Raw genomic sequence first — 21,096 nt, forward strand, 5'->3', positions numbered from 1 at the left:
TCATCTGCGTTTTAGTTCTTTCTCGTAACTGTAACGTGGACATTGTGTAATAGTTCCTAAGACCCCCAAGGATCTTCAAGTTCATGTCCAGCTCACCAAGCCCGTTAACAGCCAGCCCCGTGCCTTCATCTCCTCTCCCAGCACATCTCGTGGCATAGGACTTGTAGTTTTCTTTCCAACCTTTCGAATCTCCCAGCAACACCCAAGGACTCAACAATAAACAGAGGCAGCCATGACCCCTGCGCCCGAGTCCCTCCACCCTGCGTCTAGCCCTACCCCCCATTAAACTAACTGTGTGACTCTAAACCTGGCTCAACCATCCATTGCTGCCATTTTTTAAGCTAATGGAAATTTCATTAATTCTAACAACAAGCAGCTTTGCTTTGAGCCCAAACACATTCATTATAACTACTCTCTTAAGACAATCCCAAGCTATTCAAAATCTGACACAGCTAATGAACTAGAAATAGATGAGAGAATGAATTTTACTTGAAAAATCCGGTTAATGCATGAGCCAGAACATGGAGTACATAGAGAAAAAAAAAAAAAGGCTGGAGAAATGGCTCAGCTGTTAAAGGCTAGGCTCACAACCAAAAATATGAGAAAAAAAAACAATTAAATGCTTACAATGATGAGACAAACATGTCATCTGACCACAACAGAGACCGTTCCTCACCGTGGGTCTCCTCCTAAGTTATTCTGTGCCATCCGGTCTCCCTGATGCTGAAATAGATACCATTTTTTTTTATTACCGTGTTACTGTTAAAAGGCCCAGAAATGTTAAGCAATTTATCACGGCCAAACAGGTGAGGAGTAAACCCATTTCACACATTCTACCCTGACAGGGAGGCGATATTAAATTTCTGTCACTGTGAAGCAAATTAGCCACCAAGGTAGTGGCTTCAAACTAACACATCCATCTTCCTGTAGCTTCTGTGAACTAGAGACACTAGTGGCTGCTCAGAGTCACACGAGCTGCCGACCGGATATGGGCCCAACTGTGCCATTTCTGGCATGCACCCGTGACCACGAACCTAGTCCCTTGTTTTTCATCTGGCCCGCTAGTCTTAGCTAAGGTCTATTCAAACTCCAGCAGATCCCGGCAGTTCTCTGCCATGTGGTACTTACTATTTCAAAGCCAGAAAGAGACCCTTTTCTCCAATTGGCTACGATGGAGTCTGATAATAAGAGCAAGGGGGTAGCCAGCCCATTTCCTGCCTGTTCTCTGATTGTTAAACTCAGCGCTGGGTTCTGTCAACACTCAGGATGAAGGAATTTGTTCAAAAGTGACTCATTGGGGCTTGTCTTTTTCCTGTGCCTCTGTAAGATAATGCTGCTTCTGTGTTCTTATTTACTTGATGATGATCACCTGCTTTGCAGGAGCATCAGAGATCCAAGCTGAAGCAAACACGCATGGCTCTCCACAGCAGACACCAAATGAAAGTAGACAATATGGACCCATAAGCCTGACGTTTTCGTGTTTACATAGACTCTGTGATTTCACCGTTGAGTAATTTGAGGTCAAAGTTAAATGAATTCCCAGTAAATGAAGAGTTTAGCTTAGCACTTGACTCTAAAGACCAATTTTCCAGCAGCCAGTTTATGTGAAGTTATTTTAAAATAAGTAAGGACCACTTGAGAGATGAGTTGTTCCGGGTAGTAATCAAATCAACCAGGGATGATTTTACCAGGCTGAAACTAATCCCTTTATGAAAGGTTGTTGGGATAACTTTCAGAATGTGTATTTATAATCACCCAAATGCTCGGAGGAATAACCGTGGATAGGACCGTCAAGGGGCGGCTCTTCTCAATGCCGTCCTATACTGACTCTGCTAAGCAAGTCTTTCAGGGTTACAAAAAGGGAAATATACAAACTATTAGCAAACATCAAACATTGTTACAAAGAGGCATAGGAATATCAAGCAGAAGGAGGTAAGATCTACTAGTAGAACAAGTATCCCATGAACCTAGGTTCAGAAACAGCCAATGAGGCTTGCTTACTATCACCTCAGTCAAAATCACAGTCGTCCATGAAGTGGCTGACCTTCTCTGACCTTCTTCTTCATCTTATACTTAAATGTTCTCTTCGACAGAAGCTCTAGTTGGGTCAGTTAGCACAGTAAGGCACAGTAAGATTCTATGAACACAATTTCTATGGACATCCTAAGATGATTTATTGCAAACCAAACCACAGGTGGGAGGGAGTCAACTTCTGAATCTGGTCTTCACGTGACAATAAGTTGACCACAGCCTCTGCTCCTCCAAAGCACCTCTGCACAGCTCGCTAGTGATTACAATGGCGTTAGTGAAAGCATGGCAGAAAGCATGAGGGCTGTTCAGCTAAAAGATGATGTGTTCAAGAGAGGACCGTCACAAACGTCTTAGGACTGGGGAGATGGCTCTGTGGGTAAAGATGCTTGCTGCCCAAGTCTGACAAGCTGGGTTTGGATCTCCAGAACTCAGGCAAAAGCTGCACACAGTAACACAAGTGCCTGTAATCCCAGAATGCCTCTCTGCAGATCTCTCTACAGGGAGGTAGAGACAAGAGAATCTCCAGATACAGGTGGAAAGGTGAGGACCAGCATCCTGAAGTTGCCCTTAGACCTCCATGCATACACCTGCACCTTCCACTACATATATCATACACTCACATATCACACACACACACACACACACACACAGTCTTAATATCCTGTGGTACTTTGATGTAATTGCCCCTATAAGCTTATAGAGATGAGCACTATTAGGAGGTGTGGCTTTATGGAAAGAAGTGTATCACTGTATCACTGTGGGGGCAGGCTTTGAGGTCTCATATATGCTCAAGTCACACCTACTGTCTCAGTTCACTTCCTATTGTCTTCAGAACAAGATGTGTAGTTCTCAGTTCCTTCTCCAGCACTATATCTGCCTGTAGACCACCATGCCCTACCATGATGATAATGAACTAAGCCTCTGAACTATAAGCCACCCCAATTAAATTTTTCCCTTTGTAAGAGTTGCTGTGGTCATGATGTCTCTTCACAGAAAAAGAAACTCTAAGTAAGACAGACAGACAGACAGATAGATAGATAGATGATAGACAGATAGATAAATGGATAGATTAGATAGCAAAGCTAATATAGAATTATTATATATAGATTATACTTTATATAATATATTCTAATTCTAACATAGAATATTATTATTTATATCAATGCTAATATTGAGAGTTGAGAGCCATTGCTGTAGAGAGAATGAAGCCATGAGAGTATATAGTATGGGAGGATGAGACAAACAGGAGTAGACTTTTGGAAGATACAATTAATTAAGAATTACTAGTGTAAGCCGGGCGGTGGTGGTGCACGCCTTTAACCCCAGCACTCGGGAGGCAGGGGCAGGCGGATCTCTGTGAGTTCGAGACCAGCCTGGTCTAGAAGAGCTAGTTCCAGGACAGGAACCAAAAAGATACGGAGAAACCCTGTCTCGAAAATAATAATAATAATAATAATAAAAAGAATTACTAGTGTTCTGGACTAAACTACAAACTAATGTATTAAAGACCTAACTTCCCCATATGATGGCTTTGGTTGCCAGACCTTTGGGAGATAATCATGTTGGCATGAAGTCATGAAAATGGCTTCCTCATGATGACATCATTATAAGAAGAAACGCTGGAGAATCTCTCTTTCTTTCTCTCTCCTCCTCCCTTTTCCTCCTTCCATCCATTCTTTTCTCCCATCCTCCCTCTCTGCCATGGAAGTATGTATCAAGAAGCTGGCTAACTGGCTACATGCCACAGAGAGTTCCCTCACCAGAAACTAAACATTCTTTCTGACTCCTTGACCCCGGATGTCCAGTCTCTGAAACCAAGAGGATACAAGCTGACGACAGCACCCATTCCATGTCATTTTGTTATGGCTGCTTGAATTAACTAACACTATTCTAAAAGGGGATATTCTTCACAGAGAAAGAGAGGTAAGTGTTCAGACTTGAGGTTGAAACAAGACAGTGATTGAAAATGAGAGACAGAACAGGAGAATGAACGGTGGCAAGTTTCAGGACAGAAAGAATGATTAATTGGATGGAAAGCGGTTGGGTAAGCTAAGCTGGGTGGAAGGCATTGCAAAAGACAAGAGCAAGAGCACTCACAGTAGCAGAGAAAGGAAGAGCAATTGTCAGGGTGAGGGCAGATAGGGAAAGGAAAGGGCTGGCCAAAGGGTGCAAGTTCTAGTTAGGGGGATGAATAAGTTCTACCATGTACTGGAAAGGCAACCAGGTCTTACGTATCCTTATCATAAAAATATGAGATGAGACGAACATTCGTTTACATGATCCAGTCATTTCACAGTGTACCCAAATCAAAACATTTTAAAAATCAGAGTTATCACAGCAAGAAAGAGGTGTTTTGTTTTCCTTTGCTGTTTTTATTATTTTTAACCTTTGCCAAGTTAGAAGTAGCTGTGCCATCCACCTTGTACCTGAGAGAGGAGGTGGCAGACAGTGCACGGATAAATTACACATCCGGACCTGACCACAGAGGAGGTGGCATCCATCACCAGCACTCAGGCAAGCTGCCTGGAGAGGGATGGGTGCAGAGCCGCCAGCGGAGTGGCAACAAACAAATCTGCCAGGTTTCAAATGGGCGAATGACTGGAGTAGGCATTTCTTAAAACAAGAATCCAAATGGCCATCACCTATATGAAAAAACAATAATCTAATTAGACAGAACAACCAGTATTCAGGCCTCTAATCATCAGGGGCATGCAGATCAGAATCGCTACGGCATAGTCTCCTGTTCTAGTTAGAAAGACTTGCGAAAAAATGGTTTCAGTCGAAATAGGATTACATTCTTTCCCCCTCACTTTCTTCCCTCCGGTTTCCCCCAGAGTTCCCTTGAGCCCCTCCTAGGTCTCCGATTCTCATGACACTCTCATTTTCTTTGGATATTATTGTTACAAACACACACATATGCATATATGTATGGATGTGTATGTCCGAATACATATAAATACAACCTGCTAAATCTAATTTAGTGTTTGTGTGTATATGGTTTTATGGCCGACCATGGGTCGGACAACCAATACGCTGCTCGTCCCTGGAACAGGCTAATTCTCCTTCTCCCTACAGTCTTAGTTGCCTATAGCTCCCTGTCTAGGGCTGGGAACTCTTGAAACTGTTCCTGCTCCCTGTTAACATGTCCACTGATATGGTCATTGTTCCAATCTTGTTTGTGCAGCTGTTTCTAGGAGAGACTGCCTCACAGCATACTTCCTGGTCCTCTGGCTCTTACGGTCTTCCCGCTTCCTCTTGCACAATGTCCCCGGAGCTGTAGAGGCAGGAGCAGTGCTATAGCTGTATCCACTGGGGACGGGCTCCCCCAAATTCATTGATCTCTACATTGTGTCCAGTTGTGACTCTCTCTGATGGCCTCCGTTTTCTTTGATGACGGATGGTTAGTGACGTTGATCTGTGGGAATATGGATAAGAGTTAGAATTTAGTTAGGAATTATTGCTGGGCAGCAGTAGAAAAACTTCTAGCGAAAGGAATGCTATGCTGGCAAGCCTAAGGAGAAATGTGGGCGCTCATACACTCTTGGTGGGAAAGTATATCAGTATATCAGTTCTTCAGGGGAAAAAAAGACACAGGACTCCCATATTACCCAACAATCCCACTAGTAGGCATATTTAAGAGAAAAAAAATCAGTATTTCAAATAAACATCTGCATTCAGACAGTTGTTTAATCACTTACCATAATCCAACTAGGTGTTCCTCCATAAATGGGTAGATAAAAATGTGATAGGTATATTTAATGGAATATTATTCAGCTGTTTAGAGGCCGTTTTACTAAATGAAATAAGCCAGACATGGAAGGTCAGACAGCACATGCTATCACTTGCATGAGGACACCAAAGAGTAGACTTCAGAGAAGCAGAGAACTGAATGGCGGTTACCAGGAGGGCTTGTGGAGGCAGTGGAGAGAGGATAATTAACAGATACAGAGGAGCCATGCTGTAGGGGATAACTTCCAACTTTCTAAAGAGCAGCAGGGTAAGTATCTTTGAAAACAATGGAAGATTTCAACACAGACAGTAGAGATCATGAATGCTCCCAATCCAAAGTGACATATGTCACTTACCCCGTCTGGTCATTACACATCGCGTACATATATTGAAATGGTACATCTTAACCCAAAAATATGCACCCCTGTCAATCAAGAGTAGTTTCTGAAGGTGGACAGTAGACGGTGAGCAGAGATCAAGAGATCACTTTATCATGGAAGACATTTGATTATATTTAGATGCTTCTGTAAGTGTGACATTTCAATATGTGAATATTCAAAGATGCCTGAAGAGGAGCCATGACTGAAGTCATGAGTGTTCTGAGAAGGAAGCCAGGCCTGGCTGCAGATTGGAAGGGGGGGCGGTGTGAGTGCCTATCACTCAAGAGCAGAACAAGAGGATAGGGACACAGGCCAGCTCTCGGGAAGTTACGGGGTGGAGGCTGCTCCTTTTTCCTCTCTGAGTATGGAGTGATGGAAATGTTAATTGGCTTCAGTCCGTCTGTCTACAACACTCAAACATCATGGATGCCACAGACGAGTGAAGAATGGTATCTTCACGTCTTCATGACAGAAGGATGTGTTTGGATCTTACTATTGCAGAAACAGAATGAGGCAACGTGCAGTCAACAACCTTAGGCCTCCAACCTGTACATTAAAAAGAAGTCTAGCCTAGCTGGGCAGTGGTGGCGCACACCTCTAATCCCAACACTTGGGAGGCAGAGACAGGTGGATCTCTGTGAGTTCAAGGCCAGGCTGATCTACAGAGCTAGTTCCAGGATAACTAGGGCTGTTACACAGAGAAACCCTGTCTCACAAAAAACAGAAAAATAAAAAGAAGTCTTATTTTGTTTAAAGATACATATGTATGTGTGTGTGAATATATATGTATAGAAAAAGAGATTGAAGAAGTATAAGAATATAAACAGTTAGTCCTCTGGCATTTGTTTTCCATGTTTTTAGAAACGTCTTTGTGGGTACATATTCATGTAACAGATACGCCTGTCTGTGGCACACATAGAAGACAGAGGATGAGGTTAGCTATCTTCCCCTACTTTTCTTATTTTTTTTTTTTGAGGCAGGGTGTCTCACTTAATCTGAAGTTCACCATTTCATCTCGATTCATTGGCCAGCTAGCCCCAGGGGTCTATGCCCACCCAGTTCTTAGGTGACTGTAGGGATAAGTCCCGCCCCTTAGGGGGCGTGTTCGCCTCGGGCTAATGTCTGCCTATAAATTTGGCGAGCATGCTCCGAGCTCTTCTCTTCTGCTTTCCTGGTCTCCGTGGGAACGGTGGTTCTGTAAGTCTATTTCTACATTAAAACTATATATATTTTTACAATCTGTCTGCATTTGTTTACGCCGCTACATTTTGGCGCCCAATGTGGGGCTATTTTGCCCCCGATTCAAGCGGGTAGCCCGCTAGCTAACACAGCACCCTCTCGGGTGCTGTTTTTCAGTTCGTGACTCCGGCCCCAGTGCCGAGTCCAAGACGTACTCGGCCACACAGGCCCATTCTGCCTGCCTTGGCTAAGTTTTGCAGCGGAACCCCACTGCCTGAATTAGCAGAAGCTCAAGTACCTGCGGTTTCACAACAAAAGCTGCCACAGCGTCAGATTTGGTCTAATACAAAGTGACTTGGCCGGGCAGTGGTAGCGCACGCTTTTGATACCAGCACTTGGGAGGCAAGGGCAGGCGGATCTCTGTGAGTTTGAGGCCGGCCAGGCAGTGGTAGTGCACGCCTTTAATCCCAGCACATGGGAGGCAGAGACAGGCGGATTTCTATGAGTTCAAGGCCAGCCTGGTCTACAAGAGCTAGTTCTAGGACAGGCTCCAAAAACACAGAAATCACCACTGGCAGGAACCGATCATTGCAGGTAAAAAATTTTTCTTTTATAAATAAAATGTCTGAACACATTACTGTTCAAGAATTTAACAGTTTTTTTTAATTGTACCATGTGGGAGATTTTACAAGAGGTGTCTATCACCCCACATCTATGGATCCTTTTGGGATTCGTAGTTTTCATTGGCACCAAATGGTTTGATAATAGAAATATGATAAAGTCTTTACGAGATGAATCCAGGATTCTTAAGGCAGAGATTGAACGCTTAAAAACAATTGAGAATGATAACAATCTTCTCAAGAATCAGTTTGAAGTTCTCCAGTCTGATGTTAATGAGAAATTCATTACTATGGAAGAGGGAACAGCTGATCTGGATCGTAAGGTTCAGTCCCTTTCTGTAGGAAATGAAACATTAACTGAGAGAATCAAAACTGCTGAATGTGACAATCGGATTTTGTCTAAAGCTTATGACAGATTGACGGAAAGATTGTCAATACAAGAAGGCACAGTTTATGCCATAAAAATTATGTCCAAAGATGAGATGTTATCTCTAACGGACAAACTTCATACTTTAGAATCCTCAATGAAGGCTTTGGAACATAATTCTGGACAGGAGATTCAGACATTGCAGAAGGCAATGGTGAATAGAATTGGAAAGATTGAGGAATTTCTAAATTCTGATGAAGAAGAGCAAAGGGTAGAAAGGCAAATTTTAACTACATCTGTGGGTAAGTCTCTCTGGGACAATTTCCACAAAGCTCTACCTACAGCTCTACCTGCCTTTCCAGTAATAACAACAGAGAAGGTGATTGGTTCCAAAACCCCTAGGGTCATCAAGGAGGATACATGGGAGCCTGTCCGTATGAATGACCTCAAGGAAATTAAACAGGCTGTTATGACTTTTGGGATGCAAGCCTCTTTTGTTAAAGAGATGCTAAGATCTTGGGCCACGGCAAGCAGAGCAACCCCCTCGGACTGGCTCCAGCTGAGCTCTGCGGTACTCGAGAGTGGACCGCAATTGAAATGGAAATGCTTATTCAGGCAAGAGGCTAGACTCTTAGAACAGCAGGAAAAAGTGAAGGGAATTGACATTTCCCTAGATCAAATTCTAGGTGAAGGGCCCTTTTCCGATCCTCGGGAACAAGCTAATTTGGATGAAAACACACTATCCATGTGTACTACAGCAGCCTTAAGGGCTTGGGATAGGGTACAAGACCCAGGACAGAGAATGGAATCATTTGTCAGAGTTAAACAGGGTCAGAGAGAACCCTTTAGTGACTTTTTACAAAGATTAACTAAGGCTGTACAAATAGGGATATCTGACCCAGAAGCAAGACGTATAATGATTGAGTCTTTGGCTTATGAAAATGCAAATGTATAATGCAAAAGGATTTGGGGGCCTTTAAAGCTCAGATCAGCGCCTTTGGAAGAATGGGTCTTGCATACACTCAATGTTGATACATTTGATATGGCACTGAAGCATGGGTAGAAGAAGCAATTTCCAATGGTAAAAGGAGACACCAGAACACCAAATGTTTTAATTGTGGCAAAATGGGTCATATGAAAAGGAATTGTAGACAACGGATTTTCAGAAATAATAATAATAATGCATCTTTCAGAAATAATAATAATAATGCATCTTCTAGAAATAACAGAAATAGGAGGACTCAGCCTTCAGGTTTATGTAGAAGATGTGGAAAAGGCAGACATTGGACGAATGAATGCAGGTCTACAAGAGATAGACAAGGCAACCTGATACAGTCGGGAAACGTGAGAGGGGGGCCTCACAGGCCCCCATGGCAAACATGGTTCAGTCATATCCAGTTTCTGCAGAGAACGTGCCTCATCAGGACAATTAGGAAGCCCCATGCCTACTGTTACAAGCAATAATGATCAGAAAGATAAGTTACGTGTGTTTTGGCAAACTTCTATAAATGATCAAAGACCTAAACTGAGAGTGTGTGTAAATGGCATTTTTATTACTGGCCTGCTGGACACAGGTGCTGATGTAAGTATCATTACCCCAGAATCTTGGCATCCGTATTGGCCTCTTCAGAATGTAAATGTTCAGCTCCTGGGAATTGGAACCCTATCTCGAGTAAGGCAGAGCACGAGATGGGTTGAATGTATAGGGCCAGAGGGACAAATAGGAAAATTAAGGCCATATGTAGCCAATATCGCAATGAATTTATGGGGTCGTGACCTATTACAACAATGGAATACCGAAATTAACATTCCTGCTAAATCTAGAGCCTATATTTCTGAGAATAATATTAAAAGATATTACAAACTGAGAAAACCGGCCATTCGGGCTGTACAAGAACAAGCAATTGATGTCCCTTCAGAGATACCAACAGCCTTGCCTCTAAAATGGTTGACTGAGAAACCAATATGGACAAAGCAATGGCCTTTAGCTGAGGAAAAGTTGCAGGCTTTAGAACAGAATTGTGCAAGAACAATTAGATGCTGGACATATAGAAGAATCTACCAGCCCTTGGAATTCTCCTGTATTTGTGGTTAAGAAAAAATCAGGTAAATGGAGAATGGTGACAGATCTCAGGGCCATCAACAAGGTTATTCAACCTATGGGCCCTCTGGAATTCCTTTGCCCTCTTTATTACCAAAAGGATGGCCTCTCATAGTTATTGATTTAAAGGATTGTTTTTTCACTATACCTTTGCAAAAAGAAGATAGAGAAAAATTTGCCTTCACAGTGCCTACTTATAACAATTCTCAACCTTCGAGGAGGTACCACTGGACCGTCCTCCCCCAGGGTATGTTAAATAGCCCTCCCTGTGCCAATATTTTGTGAACCAACCATTGCAAATAATACGCAAGAAATTTCCCAAATCTATAGTATACCATTACATGGATGACATTTTGTTATCCGATTCAAACATGGATACCTTGAACAGACTTTTTGAAGAAATCAAGATACTTTTACCTAAATGGGGATTGCAAATCGCTCCTGAAAAGATTCAGAAGGGAGATTCTGTTAATTATTTAGGTTATAAAATAGGTTTGCAAAAAATTAAGACACAAAAAGCACAAATTAGGAGAGATCGCCTACGGACTCTTAATGACTTTCAAAGACTGTTAGGAGACATTTCCAGTCTACGACCAGCTATTGGAATAACACCTGATCTAATAATTCATTTGAACAAAACCTTGGATGGTGATAAAGATTTAAACAGTCCCAGAGAATTAACAGCTGAAGCAGAAAAGGAACTGACAATGATTGAGGAAAAATTACAACAGGCACATGTGGACAGGGTGAATCCAGAGCTCGATTGTATTCTCGTCATACTACCATCAAAAATTTCTCCTACAGGAATTTTAATGCAGAGAGATGATATTATTTTGGAATGGATCTTTTTACCACATAAACCAAGTAAGAAACTGAAAACTTATGTGGAAAAAGTCTCCGAGTTAATTATAAAAGGCAAGCTGAGACTTCGTCAACTAGCAGGCATAGACCCAGCAGAAATTATAGTGCCTTTCACTGCTGATGAACTAAAGAAATTATGGGAAGATAATGAACCATGGCAAAGAGCTTGTGCTAATTTTTTGGGAGACATTAATAACAACTATCCAAAAAGCAAGCGGCTTAACTTCATAAAGAGAACTTCTTGGATTCTTCCTCGAATCATCCATGATGCTCCAATAACTGGAGCCCGTACATTCTATACTGATGCCAATAAATCAGGGAAGGCAGGTTACAAATCAGAAGACTTGGATAAGGTGGAACAAAGTCCATATAATTCTGTCCAGAAGGCGGAATTATATGCCATTCTTATGGTGCTAAGGGATTTTAAAGAACCTATTAATATAGTTACAGATTCACAATACGCAGAAAGAGTTATTTTACATATTGAAACTGCTGAATTTATACCTGATGATACTGAACTAACCTCATTGTTCCTCCAGGTTCAAGATTTGATCAGGAACAGGCTTTGCCCTATGTACATAACACACATCCGATCCCATACGGGTCTGCCAGGTCCTCTAGCACAAGGTAATGCAGAAATTGATCAATTATTGATTGGTAGTGTGCTACAAGCCTCTGAATTTCATAAAAAACATCATGTTAATAGCAAAGGTTTGAAGAAAGAGTTTTCAATTACATGGCAACAAGCTAAGGAGATTGTAAAGAAATGCCCTACTTGCTCTTTCTATAACCAAACTCCACTGCCTGCAGGGGCTAATCCAAAGGGCACCCAAAGGAATGAAATCTGGCAGATGGATGTGTTCCACTTTGCAGAATTTGGCAAATTAAAATATGTTCATCACACCGTTGACACTTATTCAGGCTTTCAGTGGGCAACTGCTTTAAGTTCAGAAAAAGCTGATTCAGTAATCACCCATTTATTAGAAGTCATGGCTATCATGGGTATACCTACACAAATAAAGACGGATAATGGTCCTGCTTATGTTTCTAGGAAAATGAAACGGTTTTTTGATTATTACAATATCAAGCATGTTACAGGTATACCATACAATCCTACAGGTCAAGCAGTCATAGAAAGATCAAATCGAACTATAAAGGATATGTTGAACAAACAGAAAGGGGTGGAAAACACCCCCAGAAATAGGTTACATAATGCTTTGTTAACCTTGAATTTTCTCAACGCTAATGAGAAGGGATCAACAGCTGCAGAAAGACATTGGATAATGGAAAAGTCTACTGAACTAAATCAACCAGTTTATTTCAAGGATGTGCTGACCTCACAATGGAAGCCAGGAGATGTGCTACGTTGGGGAAGGGGTTTTGCTCTTATCTTCACAGGTGAGGAAAAATTGTGGATACCGTCAAAATTAATAAAGGTTCGGTTTGAAGATGAGAAGCCACTTGGAAAAGATAAATAACAATTCTTTCATAAGGATGGCGAGCATACTGATGGTAAGAAATACAGAAAAGTTGGAGGCAGGGTTCTTTTCTTATCTCCACAGGAAAATACTCATCTTCAAAGAAATTAAGGGACCCTGAATATTTAATTACTGATGGATGGACACATTTTGTAAGTATTAATTTATATATATATATGTCTTATTAAACATTTCTTTATAAATATATAGAGCTGGTTTTGAAGTTGGACTCTGGCTCAGTCCCTCTCCAATTCCAAGCCTGTTAGTAAGAGAAAAACCCAGAGTTTCTGGAGTTTCTGTCTCATGTCAAGAGCCATGATATGGGACAGAAAGAAATATGAGTTTAGAAAACATCTTTGCTTTTCTCCATATCTATCATACTTTTCATTGAATATATCTATCATGCCTTTCATTAAATATATATATGTATGTCTATATGATTAATGTTTAAGTTTTTCATAATGAACAATGAGTTTTTCCTGAAGTGACATTTGAAGTTTCCAGGAAGAAGATGGGGCCCCACAACAACAACTCTACCTGGTTGATATGACGTCATGATACTGATAGCGCTACTACAAGACCTGTTTTGGATACCAGCTGCACAAGACGATCCCAACTTGGTTAGCTGAAATGGTGCACATCTTGTACAACATTCTGGCCAGACCTCCACAAAATACTCAGAGACTATTTGCAATTTTAAAAGACATTGATCTTGAAATTTAACCATCATTTTACTTTCACAGGATCCCCCAGAAAGAACGTCGCCCCCATGACAGCTGGAAGTAATTCTAGAGGACGACGTCCCCTCTCCCAGTAAAGTTTACCCCTGGGTTTAGGGACATCATTTAGGGGTTGGGAGGTTGGGGGAGGAATTTTATAAACTCAGGGATCATTTTGAAAAAAAAAAAAGAGGGAATGATGGGATAATAGATTTATAATTGTGAGTTACTGCTTTTAGACAAATATATTGGTATCAATTCTTGTATATTGAAACAAAGTTAAATTATATTGACTATTGTATGCATGCATGTTTCTATGTCTGTTTAAAACATTTTTATGTATTGATATATATTGTATATATTTACCATATTGCAGTGTACATTTCTACCTCTGATTAAGATACTTATATAATGTTTGTGTATTGATATATATTTACCATATTGCAATGTATATTTGTACAGTGTTTATATTTGGAGGTCATTATCCTCATTTGTTACACAGTCGTTTATTGTCTTAGTCTTTAAGTTAGATAGATATTGAGAATTATATAGATAAATAGTCATCTAAGTTTGTCATTTATAATTAGACTAATCAGGTTCTTTAGATATATAGAGATTATACTCAGTATAGATAGATAATCTTCAACCTCTTCAAAGAGCTGTAGAAAATGGCCTTTAATCTAACTCAGAGTTTCGTGATAGTGAGACACAATTGCTCCTGGCAACACCGCTCTATTCCCGAGAGAATGTTGAGCACCAAAGACACTCCACCTGGAGCCTTTCTATTTGGCAGAACTGGCCTTTGGGCAAAGAAATGCCCATACCTCAACCACTGACACAGATACAGAGCGTGCATCAATGGATAAAACAGGACTGTCATATCCTGCCAAGACAGGGTAAGATAGTTTTGAAAAGTTCCTTGCCTTTAATAATGGTATGTCAGTTATGTTAGGCCTTAGCCAAAATTGGTTGACTCAACATTGCAAACGAGACTTTGGGTGATTGCCCAGGTAGTCAGTTGTCTCTGTCAATCGTTGCATATTTTGGATATATCTCGTTTGTTGAATAGTGTTTATTCCCTTCTCAGATCTTTGACTGAGTTGAAGATTATATAATTGTAGTTACTCTTTACATTATTTGGACTCCTTGAGATAGAATGTTTAGCAAAGCTTTTGTTCTCAATATTGTTTGTTATATTTATTATTTGTTGTTATTGTATGTAGTTGTATTTGGTTTAGTTCTGTCTTATTTAGACAAAAAGGGGAGATGTAGGGATAAGTCCCGCCCCTTAGGGGGCGTGTTCGCCTCGGGCTAATGTCTGCCTATAAATTTGGCAAGCGTGCTCCAAGCTGTCCCTTCTGCTTTCCTGGTCTCCACGGGAACGGTGGTTCTGTAAGTCTATTTCTACATTAAAACTATATATATTTTTACAATCTGTCTGCATTTGTTTACGCCACTACAGGTGACAGGTATGCACACCTGGCCTGGCTCTTCTGTGGAAGCTGGGGATATGAACTCAGATCATGCTGGCGTGGCAAACATCACATCCACTGAGCCATCACCCCAGGCCTTTATATGAATTTCTAGGTTTTCAATAACAAGCTTCCCCCCCACACACACAAATGTATTTATAAGGTTTTTAGAAACAACAATAGCAAAGGTTTTGGGGGTTGGTGTTTTCTAAAGTGCCGACATGTAACACCCGCAGATTCTTTAAAGACAGTAGGAACTGCTGAAATATCACACAATCAAGTGGCTTGCCTTGGCACCATGTTGCTTTCTTCCTCTCCAAAAGGAAAAGCAGGAAAGTATTCATTTGCTTGCACTTGAATTATAACGATCTGGCCCCAGAAAGGAGCAGTGTAATTAAAACAGTACCCGACTGTTTTTCTTCATTTAAATGCGTTTCTATAGCAATTTGGAAGCCGTGTTTCCAGTTTTAAATGCTAGGGATTCAGTGTAACCTTGGGTGGGCCCCTTCTTGGTCCTGGTTTTCCCGCATGTTGACTGAGATTGATGGCACAGCTCGCGCTGTGCTCGGAAGATGATCAGACTAAATTAAATTAGCTCGAGCGCAGCTGTGTGGCTGAAGGAGGCTGCGGGGGTGACTTCCCCAGTGTCCTCTGGACTCTGGCTTTATTGCCAGCAGCCCACACTAACAGCAAAGGCTGCCTTAAAGCAACTGGCTTGTCCTCAGTGCCCACAAGTGGCTGCACCACCTCTGCAGATGGCCCCTGAGGGCACAGCTCCTGTTGGCAGCCATGGCTGGTGCTTTCCAGCCGGGCCCCAGAAGTTTCTGAAGCTGCTAGCGAGATGCAGCCTTGATGTCCTGTGATTAGCCCGTGGAGTCAACAGCAGCCACACAGAGCCCAGCCCACCCTCAGGCCCTGCCTGGACATGTTTGGATGCCTCTTTGAACAAACTCAAATATGTCTCCATTTTATGTCTCCAAATACCAAAAGCACTCGAAGGTGATCCAGACTAAGCAGGCTGCACGTTTTCCCAAACAAATGGTTTATCACTGATTCTCTTAGCTAGAAATGAAATAAAATAAGTGGGGGAAGGGAAGAGATTGGAGAATGGGAGCAACAAAAGCAGGCCCATGGAAGTCAATTCCTCAACAAGACACACGTGCCTCAAGAACAATGCAGCACACACTGCTGGCCTGTGCTTTAGGAATTGGAGATCAGCGTAGACCAGGTCCCCTGCACTAGATGCCGATGGTTTCTGCCACAGAGCAGGGAAACAAACAGAGGGAGAAAACCCTATTCTTCCTTGTTATTTTGAGACAGGGTCTAAAGTATATCCTAGGCTGGCTTGGCACTCTGTAAGCGAGAATGATCTCCCTACGTCCACCTCCTGAGTGCTGAGGTCATACACATGTGCCTTCCCATCTGCTTTGTGACGTACTGGGTATGGAATCCATTGAGCAGTGTTTGGCAGGCAATCCCTCTATCCACTGAGCTACACCTTCAGACACCAAAAGTGACCCCTCAGAATTCACCACCAAAAGCTCGTCCTCCCTTCGATTTGGGCTCCTTTTTGTTGTTTTTTCCCCTGGTGCTAGCAATTGAACTCAGGATTTTACCACTGTTAGGTAGGTACCTTACTAAGGTACCACATCCCATCCTTGTTCTTCTTCTTTTTTAAAAAATATATTTATTTATTATGTATACAATATTCTGTCTGTGTGTATGCCTGCAGGCCAGAAGAGGGCTCCAGACCCCATTACAGATGGCTGTGAGCCACCATGTGGTTGCTGGGAATTGAACTCAGGACCTTTGGAAGAACAGGCAATGCTCTTAACCTCTGAGCCATCTCTCCAGCCCCTATCCTTGTTCTTCTTAAGCAGCAAGGTCCCTATGACACTAGCAGGGAAAAGAAGGTGCGACTTGAACCCTATATATGACCATTCCCTTTGCAAACTGGGGGAGCTAGTTAACTGTTCTGGGGACCAAGTCACTTCTGCTTCCATAAAGACAGCGCCAATCATTGTTCCAGGGTATCTGAAATGACACTGGACACACAGCTACATTTTGGGTGACACAGATCATGTACCTACTTTGTGCCAGAAGGGCCAGGCTTGAGCATCTTCATTGGCCATTTGCTTCTCAGTACCCACAATGCCTTTCACAGCCTTGTTCAGCAAATATGAGCTTCCTCCCTCGGTCCCACCTTTTGGGCGACCCTACCTCTACTGAGCAGATCATAACCCTCAACCTCAATTCTGCATCTTTACTCTGTAAGCTTAGCGACAGTCTATTGACACTTGCTCAACAATCCTCTCCCTTCCTCCTCCCCTCCTCCTTTTCGTTCTCATCTTTTCCCTGCTGCCCTCACTATTGCCCTAGCTAATTTCATTTTCCAGCACTTGGGAATTCTGAATCAATTTGCCATTCCCCTTCCTAGAATCCATCCCCCAAGAGTACTGATCACATGTGAAACAGATTTAAGGCATTGTGCAAATCCGTTCTATGGCCAAGTTCCTAATGCGGAATCTAACAGAAGCCAAGGGTGGGGACTGGGAAAGTGAGGTCAGGGTGACGGCCCTATGGTGAGTAGGGGAGAGGAAGAGTCACACGATCCAAAGGAGTCCTCGGCTCTCAGACTGCTCCCTGAGTTCTGTGGCCCTGAGGAGTTCACTTATCCGTGGGCCCTTCTTCCACACATATGAGGTCAGGAGACTGAGGTCAAATAAGACATGCCAAACAATGGTGCAGAGGCCATTGTCCACCCCTCCTTCTAAAATCCACAGCGCCCTTCACTAGCTCATCAGTTCATTATTTCTTGGAGATCCCAAGTTAGACTTAGCCCTCTGGACAAACATCACACAGTCAGAGCTAGCCCAAATAGCTGCTCTTATATCTTTGACATAGATTTTGTCAGTGGGTTCTAACTGATGAGCATCCCCAGAACTGGGCATCATGGCTTCCTAGACGTCAACAGTAAATAGCTCAGGTCCTATAACATCTCTATGCAAGCAGTGGAATGACCTGGGCAGCGTACCATAGTCACTGTGGGTGGAGCTTAGTGCCAGCCTTTAAGACTTTCAGGGCCCATCGCTGACTTTTCACGGCAGTTTTTCTGGATCATATCCAATGAGTCTCGTTTTACCACGGATAACAGCAGACTGATACGGCAGTGCCGTATTCCCCTCGTGCTGGCTTCTCTGTCTGCTTCAGCCCACTGCCCTCTTTGTGAACCCTGACCCTCGCTGTTAGCTTCCACAGCCCAAGACCTCGACTCAGCTCTGTATCTGACCCCAGTCCTACTGGGACTAACTCAGAATCCTTTCCCTCTGCCTGGTCATCTCAGCCAAAGCGCCATTCCCCGACACTTCCCAGAAGTCCCCAGCCATCCAGCTCAAATACAAATTCTAAGTTAGATCCCTCCAGAAGTCTCTAGGAGGTAAGTGACGTTCAGCTTTAGGTATCTTCTCCTTCCATGGGGCCACGGAAGAACACAGTCCCTGCTACTAAACAACCTGAAATAGCTCTTCTTTTTTCCCTAGATTGTTCTTCACAGATTCTGAGACCCTTCATGATTCAGCCCCTTTTATGTCTCCAGCACATCCCTTCTCTCCGGAAAAATCAAGTGTTCTACTGTGCTGTCTCAATCTGAGCCTCCTTCAACCTCTAGGGCTCTTGACGTCATATTCCCCTTGGAAAGATGCTAGGAAGATCCTAGCCTTGTCAATTCCTCACAATCCAGCTTAAAACCCATGTCTCTTCCAAGGCCATTTTAGGCCTGTTTTTATTTGTTTTGGGTTTTTTTTTTCCCCCAGGCCTCTGTTTTTAACTAACCATTGAACTTTCACATCAAACCCCATGCCACTCCACAGGAGACACTGAATTTCAGAGTGACATCCTTTGAGGTCAAACTTCTGCCATTCGACCTTTGTGTCTCTGACTGGCGAGGTCACGACTCCGAGGGACAGCCAACAACACTGAGCTCCTCTTCCATGGCAAAGGCACTCGGTCAGCACTTGCTCACTCATGTTTCAAACCATTGCCATGTCTCTGTGCCACAAGAGTTTGCTTACCACATCAATCAGGACCATAACAGACCCTTCCCTTACTAAAACAGAGGGATGCAAGGCCAAGTTAGAGCCCCCCAAAGGGAGGCTTTCCTGTGAAGCTTCAGCCATGGCTTTAGACATTCGACACACAGAGATGGGTCTGCCTTTGACTAGATTGCCTGGCTATGCTGGTGAAGTTTCTCATTTGTGGTTCTGGGGCAGGACCTAAAAGGGGCATTTTCAGAAGAGGTCTTGGTAATTTTGAATCACCTTTATTCTAACAACAACGCTGGTCCATGGGGCTTCATTTTCCGGGTATAATCTGCAGAGGGGGACACTACCATCCCCGGAGAGGTCTATCTAGCAGTGCTGGCTGAGATTTTCCTTCACCTCTTCCTTGGTTAGAGTCCAAATCTGGTTACTAAATATCTGAGACCTTCAGCCAGAAGACCATTTGGCCTGGAAGACTCGTTTTTATCTCAAGGATCTCCCTTCCCCAGGCCTCCAGTTGGCCTGCCCTCATTGGAGGAGCTGAACGCAAACACCAGAGCTTCGCTCCACCAGCTGCAGCCTTAGGTTTGCAGGCTATTTTGACTCCTGCTATGAATCAGAATGGAATTATGAATAATTCGTAGGCGGCTTGTTGTATCTTGTTCCAGTCTTTCTTTAGCTCAGCTTTCCGTGTCCGGCCTTTCAAGCCCTCGTATGTCTGATTCTTTTAAAGGCTCCGGGTCTGGGAGATGACAAAGACCATATTCCAGGGATCCCGACTTCTCTGGGCTGATGTCTCAGCAAGCTCTCCAATTTACAGCAGCACATGAGAAAAAGGAAGGGAGCAAGTAGGGTAGAGCCCAGCAAGGCATCTCTCTGGCGGGCAGGTTGAGAGACTGAATGTCTTAGCATGTTTTTTTTTTTATTTTTTTATTTTTTTTTATTTTCGAGACAGGGTTTCTCCGTAGCTTTTGGTTCCTGTCCTGGCACTAGCTCTTCTAGACCAGGCTGGCTTCGAACTCTTAGCATGTTTTACACGGAGACCTGCGGCCAAATGGTTCCCACACTTGTTTCCTTCTGAACACACATCTTGCTCACACATGCAAACGTTATAGGGGCTGTTAACGAATGTGTAAGGGTGTTAAGATACATTTTCCTCAAAGAAAATATTAAACGACCAGGCTCAAAAGTGACAGGGTCTTGTAAAAATAATAATCTATGCATAATTCGGAGTCTACCTCAGGAAGTATTTAATCGAGAGAAACACACTCTCCTGAGATCTTCCCAAACGAAGGTACTGGATACTCCTGGGAGCTTTCTGGCGGGAGAGCTGTCCCAGAGAGCCACTTATGTTTCCTCTGAGACAACCAGGTGGAGTTCAAGGTACCTTGAAGAAAAGTACAATTTACTGTTTGCTCTTCTTCCCTGAGGATCTTGAGTCCACCCTGGGGTTCACATTAAGCCTGCGCAACTTCTCCACGGAAAAACGCCTCCTGCTTGCTCGCAGGTGTGCCAGGGGTCAGCCAGGCAAAGTGGAAGAGCAGGAAGCGCCTCTCCCAAGAATGAGCACAAAGGCACCCATGGGTGGAAGGGAGGGAAACGTGTCCACCCATTTTCATGCCTGGGCCTCCCCCTTTGCTCCACACTGCACCCTCATAGGCCCTGGAGAAGGATCAAGCTGATTAACTAGTGTGAAATTCTCTTTCAACTCCCTGAAGCCTTGGGAGCGTCATCTTCCCGTGTTCTTGAAAGTTCGCTGAGCCTTTTTTTTTTTTAAATCATAAGTCTCCCTTTGAAATAATAGCTGCAAGCACTTAAATCCAAAACTACATTACATTTGATCCCTGTTCAATAAGAAGTCAGACGAGAAGAGTACCCACGTGGTCAGCATCAGCCTTGTGGGTGTCATGGGCTGCTGGCCCCATTCAGTCCTGGGGTGCAAGCAACCCTGGGGGAGGAGGCAGCCAGTGGTGAAGCCCGGGGTCTGAAGTGCGATCAGTATGCTGTGAATGTGACTGCATCACTTTCTAGACATCGCTGGGACGGCTTCTTTCCCTCTTCCGGTTTTGATTTCCTCCTGCTGATGGCTGAGAAAATGATGGACACCCTTCAGGGGATCATT

Source organism: Microtus oregoni, unplaced genomic scaffold (assembly GCF_018167655.1).
Source record: "Microtus oregoni isolate MIOR12 unplaced genomic scaffold, Mior012 000009F_ref0000495, whole genome shotgun sequence".
Classification (NCBI taxonomy): Eukaryota; Metazoa; Chordata; class Mammalia; order Rodentia; family Cricetidae; genus Microtus; species Microtus oregoni.